Here is a 13,318-nt window from a genome sequence, read left to right on the forward strand (position 1 = left end):
CCCGGTGTGGATAAACTCATCAGCCCCACTCCACTGTCTACATCATAGGGTGCATTACAAGCCTGTTAGGCCCATTTCACCAGCGTCACACCCCTCCTGCACCAGTGTAACGGTTCACTCTGGTTCTAGAGCGTTGACAAACATGCTTAATCGCCATTTGTTTGTAATTCCTAGAGGGTCAGGGCTGCCCTTTCCCAAATGTCTGCGCTTCAACAAGCTCTCGGAATTCCTCGGCTCTATAGAGTGAAAGGAAGCAATGTACAAGGGGGGGGTGGGCAGGGGGGGGTGTTCACTCTCTCATGCAACAAATGCCTGGTAAAATAGCTATTCAACACATAATTAGTTGGGCTTCAGTTCTCACTCTGTCAGCCTGGGTTGTCTCCACACATGCAGAACTGCTTTCAGGTTTGATCAGTACACTCCGAGGGTTGCATTTAACAGTTTCAGCTCGAGGAAAAAAAACTATTTAAGCAGCAGATGTTGTATTGTTTTGTTGTGTTTAGTTGTTTTGACAGCGGGAGCTTTATTAGATTTCTCGGGTTTTGCCACTCGTTAAAAGTATGAAGAAGCGCACGCCCGCATAGGAAGGAGAGAAGCTGTTTGTTTGAAGTCCAGTGACCACCTGCTTTAAACGGTAGAAATCCTCTGTATTGATCCATTTACATATGTTGTGTCAGGTTCATTTTCATTTTAGTTTTAAGGAGGGTGGTAAAGGTTAAGAGGCTGTTGCTCAAGTTTGCTGTTGAACTCTTGTCGACACGAGTCCACACATTTCACGACATGCTCCTTTTAAACGATGCAGCAGCTTTTATCGAGCCTTACAGTGAAGTGGGGTCGGACATGTTGCCGCTGAGCTGTGGAGACGTCTGTGATTCCACAGAGATCTCACACACACACACACACACACGCACACACGCACACAGATCTGCAGGGCTGTAATTTCTCCTCCCAGTGTTCTCCACACCAAAATGTTTTGTCTCTCCTCTTGGTGTTCTTCAACATGTACTTAAGCTGCGGCTTTTCCTAAATAGAGAATAACACAGACTCTGAAAACATTGTTGGTGGCCTGAACCTTGTGTGACTGTCAGCAGTTGTTGGTAGGGCTGTTATATTTTTATTCAAAGTTTGATATCATTTTGAAAGCGGGGTGTAAAGCTCACGTCCGAGTTGTAATGACCCGTTTGAAGGTTTTTGACAACCTTAGGATCCAGCAGAGGTTTCCTACTGTAGAGATCCTGTTCGAGGACTTTGGCAAAGGCACCCGCAGCAGCGACAACAGCGACAGAAATTAAACATTATTACATTTTAGTTAAAAGCTGTCAAAGCTTCCTCCTTTCAGCAGCGATTCCCCATTCAGGGAGTGTTATTCCATCATACTCTACTGAGTGTTATGAATACTGGCAGCACGGTTAATAAAATAACAATTATTCAAAGTGTTGATTAATGACATTTTTGAGTGTCCATGGTAGAACAGCTTCACATTGTCCACTGTGGACACTGTGTCTGTTTGACACAGCACATAATCACTGCTCGTGACGTGGTCCACGTCAGCCATGATAGATGTGTTAACCTGCAGTCGGGTTGCGGCGCTGTAAGTCAGCCACCGTGCACCGGGCTGATAGTAAATACCAGGGGAGCAATCGCAGACAGGAGCGAGCAGAGATAAGAGCTGCTCAGCTCGTCCGTCCTTCCTCCTCAAGTAGCGCCAATTATTATGTCCATAGAAGCGGGAGGTCTCTTTAATTTACACTGCATGTAGCCAAAAATTGCACGTTTGTACTGTATATTAAAATCAATTTCCACTTGACCCAATGCCTCTAATTAAATGCTCATTGTTGTATTTCAACCACAGGTAAGTGGCGCTAATTTAACACCTGAATTGACTCGCTGCTGGTGAGAGCAAGTGTTTTTATTTGCAGATGACAATAGATGCTCCAGACTGCCTCAGGTGGTGTGTCTGCCCACAGTTTACATGTTTTATAGCTGTGTAATTATTTATCCAAAAGCTCACTCAGGCTTGTGTGTGCTAATAGACAAATGTGGTCTAATTGGCCCCTCCCTCTGCCAGTCCAAAAAACCCCTGTTCATCAAGAAGCCACAGTCTCCCTCCCGCTCCCTCCTCCCCCTCATCCTCCACACAGCCCTTAATTACAACGAGTAGTTTGATGGAATAAGTATGGGCACGGGCAAGATTTGAGGGCTGAAATTACCGCTCCACGTTTCCACCTGAGCTGCGGCGACCGTCAGTTTTCTGCAGGACTTGTGCTGCATCTCATGCTTGAAAATGAATTGATTGAGGCTTCTCTTTTACTCGCCGCTCTGGACCCAGGCCAAGATACAGGCTGTCTAGCACATTAGGCACCACCCCCCTTTGCAAGTTTGAAATGTGAGCTGCCTGCATTTTTCTCCCCTACACCCCTCCTCTTCTCTCCTCTTCTCTTCTCTCTCCTCTCCTCTCCACCCTCCTCCTCCTCCCCCACCCATCCCTCCCCTCCTTTCCCTCTCTCCCTTCTGGCGAAGTGGCTGTGGCTGCTTCTGTGTAATGTGTGTATTGGGAGAGCAAGCAATGGATCACTAGACAGAAAAAGAAGATACATCAATAACAGCTGCATACATCCGAGGTGAGGAGATAAGCATTTGGCTCTCTCTCTCTCTCTCTCCCTCTTTCTGTCCTCTCACCCACACTCTCTCTCTCTCTCTCCTCTCCCCCCTCCCCCCCTCTCTTGTCTTTAACCCTTTACTCCTGCAGAAACCGGCTCCCACTATTGGCTAAATTATTTGTGACTCTGCTGCGTACCTTTTTCTCCTTCTTTGACCACAAATGTGTGTCCTCCTTTTTTTATCCTCATGGCTGCTGGCGCTGTATGAAGTTTCCCCCTTTCTCTCTTTTTTTTTCTCTCTGTTTTCCCCTCTTATTGTCTCTGGGGTATTTGTTGCTTGAGTGCAAAGGAGCCGGTGGCAAGTACAGCAGGAGCCCATTAGCAATGACTCCATCTGTGATTGGTTTTGCCTGCGAAACAGAGAGAGCAGTCATGAATAATTGATGTGTATTGTGCAGTCAGTCACTGGACACGCAGGGAGAGAGGAGAGGAAAAAACGGTGAGAAGCTGCTGCCCTGAGACACTGAGGGAAACAACGGGGGGGAGGGTGAGAGGGAGGGAAGGGAAAGGAAGAATGTTAGAGAGAGGAGAGAGAGGTGGGAGGGATAGAGAGACGCACAGAAAGAGAGCGAGAGAGCTTTAAAATAGCTGCTGGCTTCAGTAGTGCAAAGATTACGGCTGCCCTGTATCGCCTTTGTTCTACTGTTGCAGATTTATGCTCCAAAGTGTTTCTAGACACAAGTCACCTCCTGTTTTTTTCTCCCCCTGTGAAGTGAAGAGTGAGCAATAAGCAGCAGCATTGCTGGAGTCAGTGTGGTTGAAATGCGGGTGGCATTTTAGACATTGGCGGGGGAGCTGTGCCACTGTGAGTATTAGGACAGAGCTGTGAAGCTGTTAGCTGTCACACGGAGGAAACATGAGTTAAAGAAGATTGTTTTTGCAGGGGGGGGGTGTATCCTATAACAAGAGAGGAAAGTGGATCTGCTGCTGCTGCTACTGCTGCTGCTGCTGCTGCTGCTGAGGTGAACCTCACATTATTCCTTCCCTGTAGAGAGGGCAGACAGACAGAGGGTTGATTCCTGCACTGGTAGGTGCAGACGGGTGTCTTGCCATGTCTTAGACTAACGGAATGGGGTTTGACAGTGTACGACGAGTGCCTCACACTGGCTCTGTGTGATGGAGTTGCAACAGCTGACTGCTGCATTTGACCCACTTACAGCTCACACAGAAGGGGTCAAAATGGCCTTGATTATCTCTGTGAGTCGTGCTGACCTACTTGAGGCGGCGTTTTCCGTGAGACTCTTGACAGTTTATCACACCCACTCCCCCCGGTGCCAGACGACACAGCCAGCCAGGCTCGCTGCAGACGGGCACAGATTCCCCGCTATGTAGCAATTCACAGATTTCAGTGATTCTTGTGGTCTTTAAACACGAGTCACAGATGTACATTTGACTGCATTAACAAGCATTTGTTCTGTTGCTGTGCCACCACCAAAAGTCTTAAGTGTAAAATACTTGGCTGACTTTTGCAGCAGTTGGATTCCATTAATAATCCAGACTTAAAGCGAAACAGATCCATCCAAATATCCACAAATATCCATCAGTGTATTTGCAACATTAAATAATAAGCACCCAAGCAGACATTGTTAGATCATACTACTGACAGACCTATGACAGAGATGTGCATTATGCTTTTTTTTGGTAGTCATTGTATTTGCATTCTCTTCTCTGAGAAAGATTTTGTTGAGCTTCTCTTTTCTGTTTTGTTTTGTCCTTGATATCAACTCTTAAATGAAAAGATCAGCAATCTTGTGACAAACTACAGAACATGTATGTGGCTTTAAGATGAGAACATAAAGCCAACTGTAACACAACATGCTGTGTACACTTCCTGTTATGATTATCAAATCAAATCCAAAGTAGGAGTTTGATATTTGACACAGAACCCTTTTTTCCCAAAAATGACAATGTGATTTTCTGTATATTTGGATAATCTGCACTGGAATGCCTTGTGTATCTATAGGTGGACAGTTCTCCTCACATCAAAGTTGGACACAAGCGCCTCTTGTTTCAGTAAATGTAACAAACGGCAGCTCAGAAAGCCCTTTGCATTACCTTGTGTTGTTCATATATATGCTGTGGTCGTGCAGGAACATCTCCTCCTGTAATTGATAAGCAGGACAGCAAAGGTGCATGAAGTCTCATCAGTAGAATATTTTACAGGCCTAATGACCACGAGCCACAAACACATATTTTCTGTACCTGCACAGAATAATGTTTGTGTGCACATCATTATCCTTAATGCAATGATCCAACCCAGGCTATTTCTCACACAAATAGCTGCATATCCATTTAAGGAAAATGGAATTAAGAAGGGAATCCTACTGTCACTATAAATAATTACATATTATTATTATAATTTTAACCAATTGTCATATCGTACTGCAGTGTATTCATTATTTTGGCCATTCAACTATGTTTATTCGTTATCTTCATAGTACTTTTCTTTTTGCATTCAGTCGATCACCTCATCTGTGTGTGTTTGAACAAACGGAGCGACTCCTCCGTCCCAACATCTGTTGCCATTCACTCAGTATCTTAGTAGAAATGTTTGCAACGTCCAGTAAAATGTAAAATTTGAACCCTACAGAAACCAGCTGCTGCAGGAGGTGTCAGTCTGACTCAGGTACTTGCTGTGTGTTGAAGTGCTGTACAGGAAACTCATGTAACACTGGCTGAATCCAAGCAACCATTCTCCATCACAGTCCTCAAACTATGTCGACATACTGTACGTGGAATGACATCCGCTGTGCTTTTGTTCGGTCATTTAGGGGGAGGAGAGAAAAAGAAAACCAAGGTCTTCATGGCTGCTGCTGTATTTGTCTGTTTGAGTGTTACAGTGCGGAGCATGTCGCACACGTTCTATCATCCTGCCTGCGGTCATCATTCACACCCATGTTCTTGGGCTGTTCGTCGAAAGGCTTTATAAATCTCAGTTGTTTTTTTTTTACCTCATTCCCCACCCCCCACCCACCATCCCCTCCCTTCCCCTTGCCCCCACCACCACCACCACCCCCCTTCTGTGGAACAGCAGTTAGTTGTGAGCTGTGAACAAAGCTTACATCAGAGTGCAAATAAAGTGGTGAAACTTTAATGATCACTGTGAGGAAACTGGGACAACAAGCATAATTGAGAGCGGAGCAAACTGGTTATCTGCAGTAAACATGTGCACAAAAGTATCACTTTTGGTACTGAAGCCATTTTCTATAACAAAATATGAGCATGTGCTTATGGTTCTGTATGTTTCAATGTGATTGCAATAGTGCATAATGAAGGATTTATGTGATCAGATAAATACTATAATAAGTTTTTCTATTTCTGATGTCCAATCCAGTGAATTCGGGCTCTGGCATCAGCTCACCCCTAATCGATAAATAGAATTTAATGCATTTCACGCCACTTTATTGATTTCGACAACTTACAGCAGCTCAAGTCAAGATAAGAAAGCATTTTCCAAATGACACCAATACATCATAACACAGTGAAATTATGCTAAATAAATTTTTTGTTTTGTTTTGTTCTGAACAAACACATCCTCAAAGAGCCCAATAAAGTTTCAGTTTCATTCTTTTGATTTGGCCTAAGAATGCTACCATTTAAAGCCTGATCTGTTGCACATATGGATGACTTTAATGAGTGTAGAGGGGTGCCAGGACCCGACCCAGGCTCTGTTTCTACTGTACTTCTGAAGGGAGGCTTTGACGCCAGGCCCACTGTGAAAAGGTCACAGGTGAATCAGCCACCAACGTATGCCGCCGTGACACTACCGGCCCTGCTCAGCACCCTGAGGTGGGCACAGGCCCGGGCACATCTGCTCTGTGACTAATTAGTATCATTGTAGACACAAGCTTAAGGCTGGGCCTTCATTGATATCAGCCTGTTGCCCTGAGAAACAGTCTGGCTCCCATAATCCGCTGCTTTGCAGGGATGTCTCCTCTGATAATCTGGTAGCAGAATGGTCCGGGTGCAGTCGTTCATTAATTTAATCTCAGCGGAGAGTTTTGCCATGAGTTATCTTCTTTCATTTTTCCATTATTTTACATTAACATAAAAAGAAATGTGATTCTTAAAGGGTCATTCCAGTATTTTTGCCGTACATGAGGGCGTTTTCAAATGCAAGGTGTTCAAGTGTTTTAAAGTCCCGTCACAGTAGCGAGGGACGATTCACACGTTCCACTTCTGCAGAGGCCCACTTGGTCCGTGTGTTGTGAATGTCATCGTCTGACATAAGCGAGCAGCCCAGATGTTGTGAGCGCACACACACACCGTGCTCGCCGACGACAATTTGTTGTACAACATTTTTCCGGTCCAGTTGATGGCGAACTCTTCTTTTTTTAATCGAAGAAGACATCAGGGATGAAGATAGAAACCATGGACGCTTGCTATGCACTGTACTGTTTACTATAATCTCCCATCTGTCGTGGCTACTTTACATTACATTATACATTATACTGTATTTTCCCCTTAATTGAAAAGGCAAAACCTTATTGCACTTTACCAGGATGGATTGTGAGCTTGAGTATGTAGGCGTGGAGCGCGAGTCTGACGTGGACCCTCATTTGTAGTGTGAATGAAACTGTGGCAACATCAGCAGAAATGCATAGTAAACCTCTCCAGATATGAAATGAGAGTTGATAATCATGTTAATAACATGTACAAGCTGCTCGTTTACTTTCATCAAGTATGAAAATAAAGGGAAATGATTGAGTGTCTGACACAAAATACGTAAGATAAAAATCTAAATTAAAACACAGCTGGCTGTGGTGTTAAATCAGATTTAAAAAAACAAAATCTTGCCAGATTCTTTGCCAGATTGCAGCTCCTGAATTAAGACGTAAAGGTGTAGGTTTGGGTGGAGTTTTGCTCTCAATCAGCTTATAAAGGAGAGTAACAGAGAGAAACAGATTGAAGATTAAGCAGTCGTCTGGGGGAGATGTTTGCCTCTATTTCACAAGGAATTAATTCACACCAGGGGGTGAACTTCTATAGATTTCCACCCCTGTGCTTTACAGGGACTCCTGTTTTTCATAAAGACATGTATTATATGTGCCAAGAGAGATTATCCTTTAAAGTACTGGCCTGCTTTGGATAAGGTTGGTTTCTCTGTAATCATGGCCAAGAAATGACAGTCGGAGTGATTCGATATGACAAAACCATCCGAAGATTGTGGCATAAATTGTGTCTCATTCCAGTTGGTATTTATTTAGTGCCAAGTGGTTTTACTCAAAGATGTAAAGGATTATCTCTACCTCCAATCTGGGAACACGTTTCATTTAAGGATAAGTGCCTTAGCTCTGACATTTTTTACACAGAAATCCTGCAAGTTTGTCGTGCATATTTGTACAAATTAACATCAAAGTGGCGAGCTGGATATTTTAATATTGTGACAGTAGAAGTGGGAGGTTTAGAGGAATTAGGGAAAGCTTTTGCCATCTTTCGGCAATATGGTGTTTAGAGGTTTTTGGTTTTGCGACAAAGAAATGCAAGATGTCATAAAAGCAACCCAGAAACACCAAATCCGTCGCATTTTCTTGACCTCCTTGTGCCGCCTGCTTCCACAAGGCCACATATGCTTGTGGTCTCAGTAAAACCTATTTGGCGCAGGTCCATCCGTCCCTGTCCCCCCCCTCCCCCTTCTCCTTGTTGGACGGACATGGCACGACATTGTGGCCATGTGGCCAGCAGGAGGCTGTGTTTAAGCTGAGGCAGCTCTGAAATGGGCCATAAAACCTAGCCAGTAAGTCTGGCTCCCCATGAGGCAATGGGCCTAAGTACTCATTGACAAGACTCCAACATCACTGACTTCCCAGAGAGAGAGAGAGCAGCAGAGGAAATAATGCAAGCAGCAGAGAAAGATGAGGTGCAGACAGGAGGCAGCTGTCTGGCCTAAACACACACGCTGTTTCATAGTTGTTAGTGCTAATGCTTTCAATCCACACCATGTAGTTGCTAAATACTCATTTGTATGCTTGTTTGTTTTTTTTATATTTCCGCTAAAGATGCGTTTACCAGCAAATATTTATTATTACTTTGACCTTTATTTAACGAGAAGGCCCTCATTGAGATGAGGATCGGGCCCAGCACCGTCAAAAACACAACAATCACATAAGATATCATAATGTTCCAAAAATAATAAACCATAAAACACAGAACGATAAGATCTCATGTACCAAATGAAAGTCAGTGCCTTTTTAAACGTAGAGCACCTAAGAAGTGATCGGATCTGTAAGGGACCACAGTGGAAGTGTGTCAGATGTGATGCTCCATGGCAACCGTGCTATTCACATGTTGCCACTTCACACATCTTTCCCACTCTCATCAGCTTTGTGGAAACATCACTCACCCTGAAATATGGCCCGAAATGGCTCTGCCAACATTAAATTATCAGCCGCTCACCTAATGAAGTCACTTTTCAGCCTAATTTCGCAACACCCAGCTCACGGTCGCCTCCATGCCGAGGTGTTAGAGTGTTAAGAGGGTGACCGACAAGTTTAAAAAATGTGTACCATGTGTTTAAGGCCGCACACCTGTGACTTCCACCTCATTATCTCCTGATGGGTGAACAAGTATAAAGATGGACTGGCAGCAGGTCTGTCACCTGTTATACCTGCGCTCTTTTTTTAGGGGGTGATGGCGTGATGGACAAGTCGCTTTGGTTTCGTTCTCCAAAAACTGACCTCAGTGAATAATATGTGGCATCTGTGTGCAGACTAAGAAAGGTCTGATGGCTGCCAGGTGGGCATCCATGTGGAGAGTGTGGCTGAGCGCCGCGAGGCAGAGCAGGAGATGATTTACATGGCGTTTATTCACATGCATGCTAGTTTGGCACCAGATGAGCTTTTTTATTTTTATTTTCCAAAGCAACCAGTCGTTCATATAGCTTTTATAATATATCATGAGGTAAATTCCTGTTTTGTGTAGTTCTGGGAGACCATTAGAAGTGATGAATTCTTTGGCTGAATCTAAATGTGGCTGTTTAACATGGCCTCTTAGGTGCTTTCAGTTACCAGGGATACTAGGGCTCCAAGACTCTCTCTTATTTTAATTGACTTTGGCCTGCAGGAGGCTTGTGTCCATTCAAACCTTTCTGGCCAGAGAAATGGGGGGGGGGGATGAATAGAAAGTGAATAGCCGCCCCCCCTCAGTAACCAGCGAGTGGAAGCCCACTAGAGACGTTCTTGTTAGTTTGCTCATGGTCTTTGTTCTCCTTTCAGCCCTTCAGGCTAAATGTCTTCAAACAAGCAGCTCAGGGGTCGTGATTCTTTTTGACAGGTTAACAGCAAAAGTTGAGCGCGGTTGTTACAGTTCATGTGGGAATATAAGTGACAAAGTGCCGCCAACAGTGCGAGTGTGATGCGATGACAGGACGTGTACTGTACGTTTGCGCCGGCGCTAGTGACCGAGTCATGTGGGACGGCGCCAGGTGGAACGCCACGGTTGACAAGGGAGCAGGTGTCCATTAGATACAGAGCAAGGAGGGAGTAAAGGGGAAGGCGGGGTGGGGTGGGGGGGGGTTTCATGAGAGTTCTTGGCATCTGCTTTACCTGCTGCTTCCCTACAATGCCACGCCAGAAAATGGAAAGAAAGAGACAGAGAGGGAGGAAATGAAAAGACACCCTTTTTTTTATATGGTAGCCGTTCGTGTCATGTTTTAACGGTTATTCTTTCTCACCACAGGTTGTTCTCACATGTACCTACTCACCGTCTATCATAATTATGTCTGTTTTAAAGGGGTGAGCTCACACACGTTAGAGAAAAACACGTTGATTTCCGCCTCTACTACACTATAATAGAGTTGAGTGGGATTTAATTTATTGTCGTCAAAGTGTGGAAGATTATCCGTCTGGAAACAGCGTCTGAGTTGCTGTGCGTCATGCTGTCAGTTTTTATAGTGACGATCCCACTTTTTGTATGATGGATTTATGGTTGACATACGGGAATAATAAAAGTCACAGAGTAGATACCTAAAGCATCTGTGTTGTTGATTTATCACCCTCACAATAGTGGACTGATCTATCATCAGGTACATCCTTTCAGTTGGGCTCGTTGGTGATACAAGAGTAACTGTGGGAAAGTCTGCCTTGTTTCATGGTATGGTATGGAACATTTGCAGCGCGGATGATGATATACTCGGTGTGTCATTGAAATTAATAGCCCAAACTCACCAGTCACAGCTCTTACAGTCCCCACGTTGTGTATGCATACTCGCTGCTATATACTTTTATTACTAAGCAGGTGCACTCCACTACAGCTGTTACGTTTCACTCTTGGAATTTGGAAATGCAACATTAAAATTAGGAGGAGGGAGAAGTCAGTGCAAGCATTTATTTTTTTATATGTATATATATATATATATATACATACACATATATATGTATACATATATATAAAATAAACTTTTTCAATCCAGGCCAAAATCGCAAACAATAGAAGTGTCTTCACTTTAAAATCTCAGAATTTAACCCAGTGAAATGACAAGACAGAGCAGAAAATGCATTTGTTTACTCCTAAAGAAAAAAGGTGAACATGATCAAATGGCTAATCACAACAACTTAGAAAACTATCAAAGTTATTATGAGTCGAATGACACGACTCCTGCTGCAAGTCCGCTGTCAGCCTCTACAGATCCAACATTAAAACAACGGTGCAGCTGCAGAATGTGTTCACATGGTGCAGAAATCCCCTCAACACACAACTATCCAATTGTTAGTTATTTCAAGGTCCGCCTCCCACTTTAAAGTGCAAAATGTGCAAAATAAATATTCTAAGGCTGTGAAAACCAAACGGAATTTGCGTTTCAAATAAAGGAACCATTCATATTCATTACTATTATTATCATTATTGTTTATATTCAGTATCTGCCTAATAGCCCTCAAGGGTGTATTATAGAATCATGTGGACCAGCACAAATAAAATCCTATCCCAGTGTATCAGAGAACAGGCAGAAATCCTTGTGGCAGATACTGTATGTGAAATGATTACAGGTACTTGAGAAAATGTGTTATTTATCATTAAGGTTGACTGGCCCTTATATTTAGAGGTCTTATTACTTCAGAGAAGCAAAATAATGAGCACAGGTTATATGTGCGCCTCCTGTCTGTGTGTGTGTGTGTGTGTGCAGTGGGGGGGAGCATTATCATCAGGAAGAGCATTGAACAACTGTCAGAGATGCAGTCCATGTCATTTGTCATGTTCCCCTCTGGGCTGTATGACAGAGGGTGAAGCTGGAAGCTGCAGGCCCGGCCACTGAACCACCCATCTAGTCCCAGCAGATGCACTCCCCGCCCTCCGCCATGGCTGACCATCAGGCTGTGCAGCTGAGCACCAGAATATCAATATGGCTGAGGCTCTTCCGGGCCCCTGGGACAATCTACAAGGCAAACAGAGAAGGCTCCTCTCCTCATGGAAGACGGAGGCCAATCGCCGCCAGGGAGATGCTCTGTAGCAACAAAAAATGGCACTTTGATTCACTCCCGTGGAGTCGTCGTGATTTGGATGGCGTTACACCTGAGACAATTATTTCCAGATTTGGCTGGAAGAGGGGAAGAGAAACAGTCATTTTTATGTGTTTATCATTCCCACTGTCCTGGGAGACACTCGGGGGAGACTCTGAGGAGTTGTGGGGCGGCTGTTCCTCCTGCTGTCATATGAAACCTGAAGTTTATCTGCTGAGTCAATGACAGAGTGCCACTCCATTCAAACAGGCTGGAGCTCAGCGGAGGTGGTAATTTTGTGTGGCGATGATAAGCCCCGTTTTCAAATGGCGGGGAAGAATAATTCCAGCGCTCGGTGCTTCCTCTCTCCTCGTTCCCTCCTTCGCTCAGATATATGTTGTCATTTCTCCGCTCGGCTCGACACTGTTGTTATTTTTGTCCCGCGGCTGTTGATGTCGGCCTCAGCGTGAGACAAGCGTATCGCCCTCCTCAGCCAGACGGCCTCTCGGTGCCGCAGTTAGGAGATAAATTGCAGAGACATGTTTATCAACATAGAAGAAGTGTAAGTTACCCCTTGTTTGAAAAGAATAATGGGAACTAATTGAGCTGTAACATGCTGGCTGGTGGCCAAGCACTTGAATTGAAAACTCTCAACATCAGGAGGGGGTCCAGGGAGGGGGAGGGGCCTGATAGAACGCGACAAGACGTTCCAATGTTGATGTGAAATTCATAAACCCATTAGTGCTTTGCTTGGATCCCGTTATATTTAATTAAAACTAACCTATGGGTGTGTGCATCCACATGCAACTGTGGTGTTTGTCAGAGAGAGGAGAACTGGAGAGGCCTTTTCTGTCAACCAAAAAGCACAGCCGTGGTGAAGTCAGATCAATCCTCTGGAGGAACAGCATGGCCTGTCTCCTGGCACCTGCTTGCCAAGGAGAGGAGAGGAGGAGAGGAGGGGAGGGGAAGCAAGAGAGAGAGAGAAAAGAGAGGGAGCATGAGCGGGTGGGAAAGGAGGAAAAACCCAGCTGCCTCTGTGCCTGAGCCCCATGCTGCTTTTAAAGGAGTGGGAGAGGGAGAGGAGAGGGAGAGAGAGAGGAGAGGAGAGGAGAGGAGAGGATAGGATAGGAGAGGAGACGGCTGGTACCATCTGTACATGTCTTTTGTATTCCAGCCCTCATCTTTACACAGAGCATGGCTGGTGTGCTCAGTGTTCAAATGAAA

The 13,318-nt window shown here is 44.6% G+C and overlaps 1 protein-coding gene across 3 annotated transcripts in view; it reads left to right on the forward strand.

Moving 5' to 3' along the window:
• Nucleotides 1-13,318, forward strand: part of LOC122759041 (zinc finger MIZ domain-containing protein 1-like) — a 112,638-nt gene that overhangs the window by 86,245 nt on the left and 13,075 nt on the right. Inside the window, exon 1 of one of the 3 annotated variants that reach the window (XM_044013514.1) lies at nucleotides 2,543-2,621. The exons of 1 other annotated variant lie outside the window; for it this stretch is intronic. The gene's annotated coding sequence lies outside the window, so the exon portion shown is untranslated. Of the gene's footprint in view, nucleotides 1-2,542; nucleotides 2,622-5,259; nucleotides 5,287-13,318 lie in introns of those variants that run through there. One more of the 3 variants, XM_044013515.1, reaches the window with a different exon arrangement.

This window comes from Solea senegalensis, linkage group LG18, assembly GCF_019176455.1.
Source record: "Solea senegalensis isolate Sse05_10M linkage group LG18, IFAPA_SoseM_1, whole genome shotgun sequence".
In the NCBI taxonomy this organism is placed as follows: domain Eukaryota; kingdom Metazoa; phylum Chordata; class Actinopteri; order Pleuronectiformes; family Soleidae; genus Solea; species Solea senegalensis.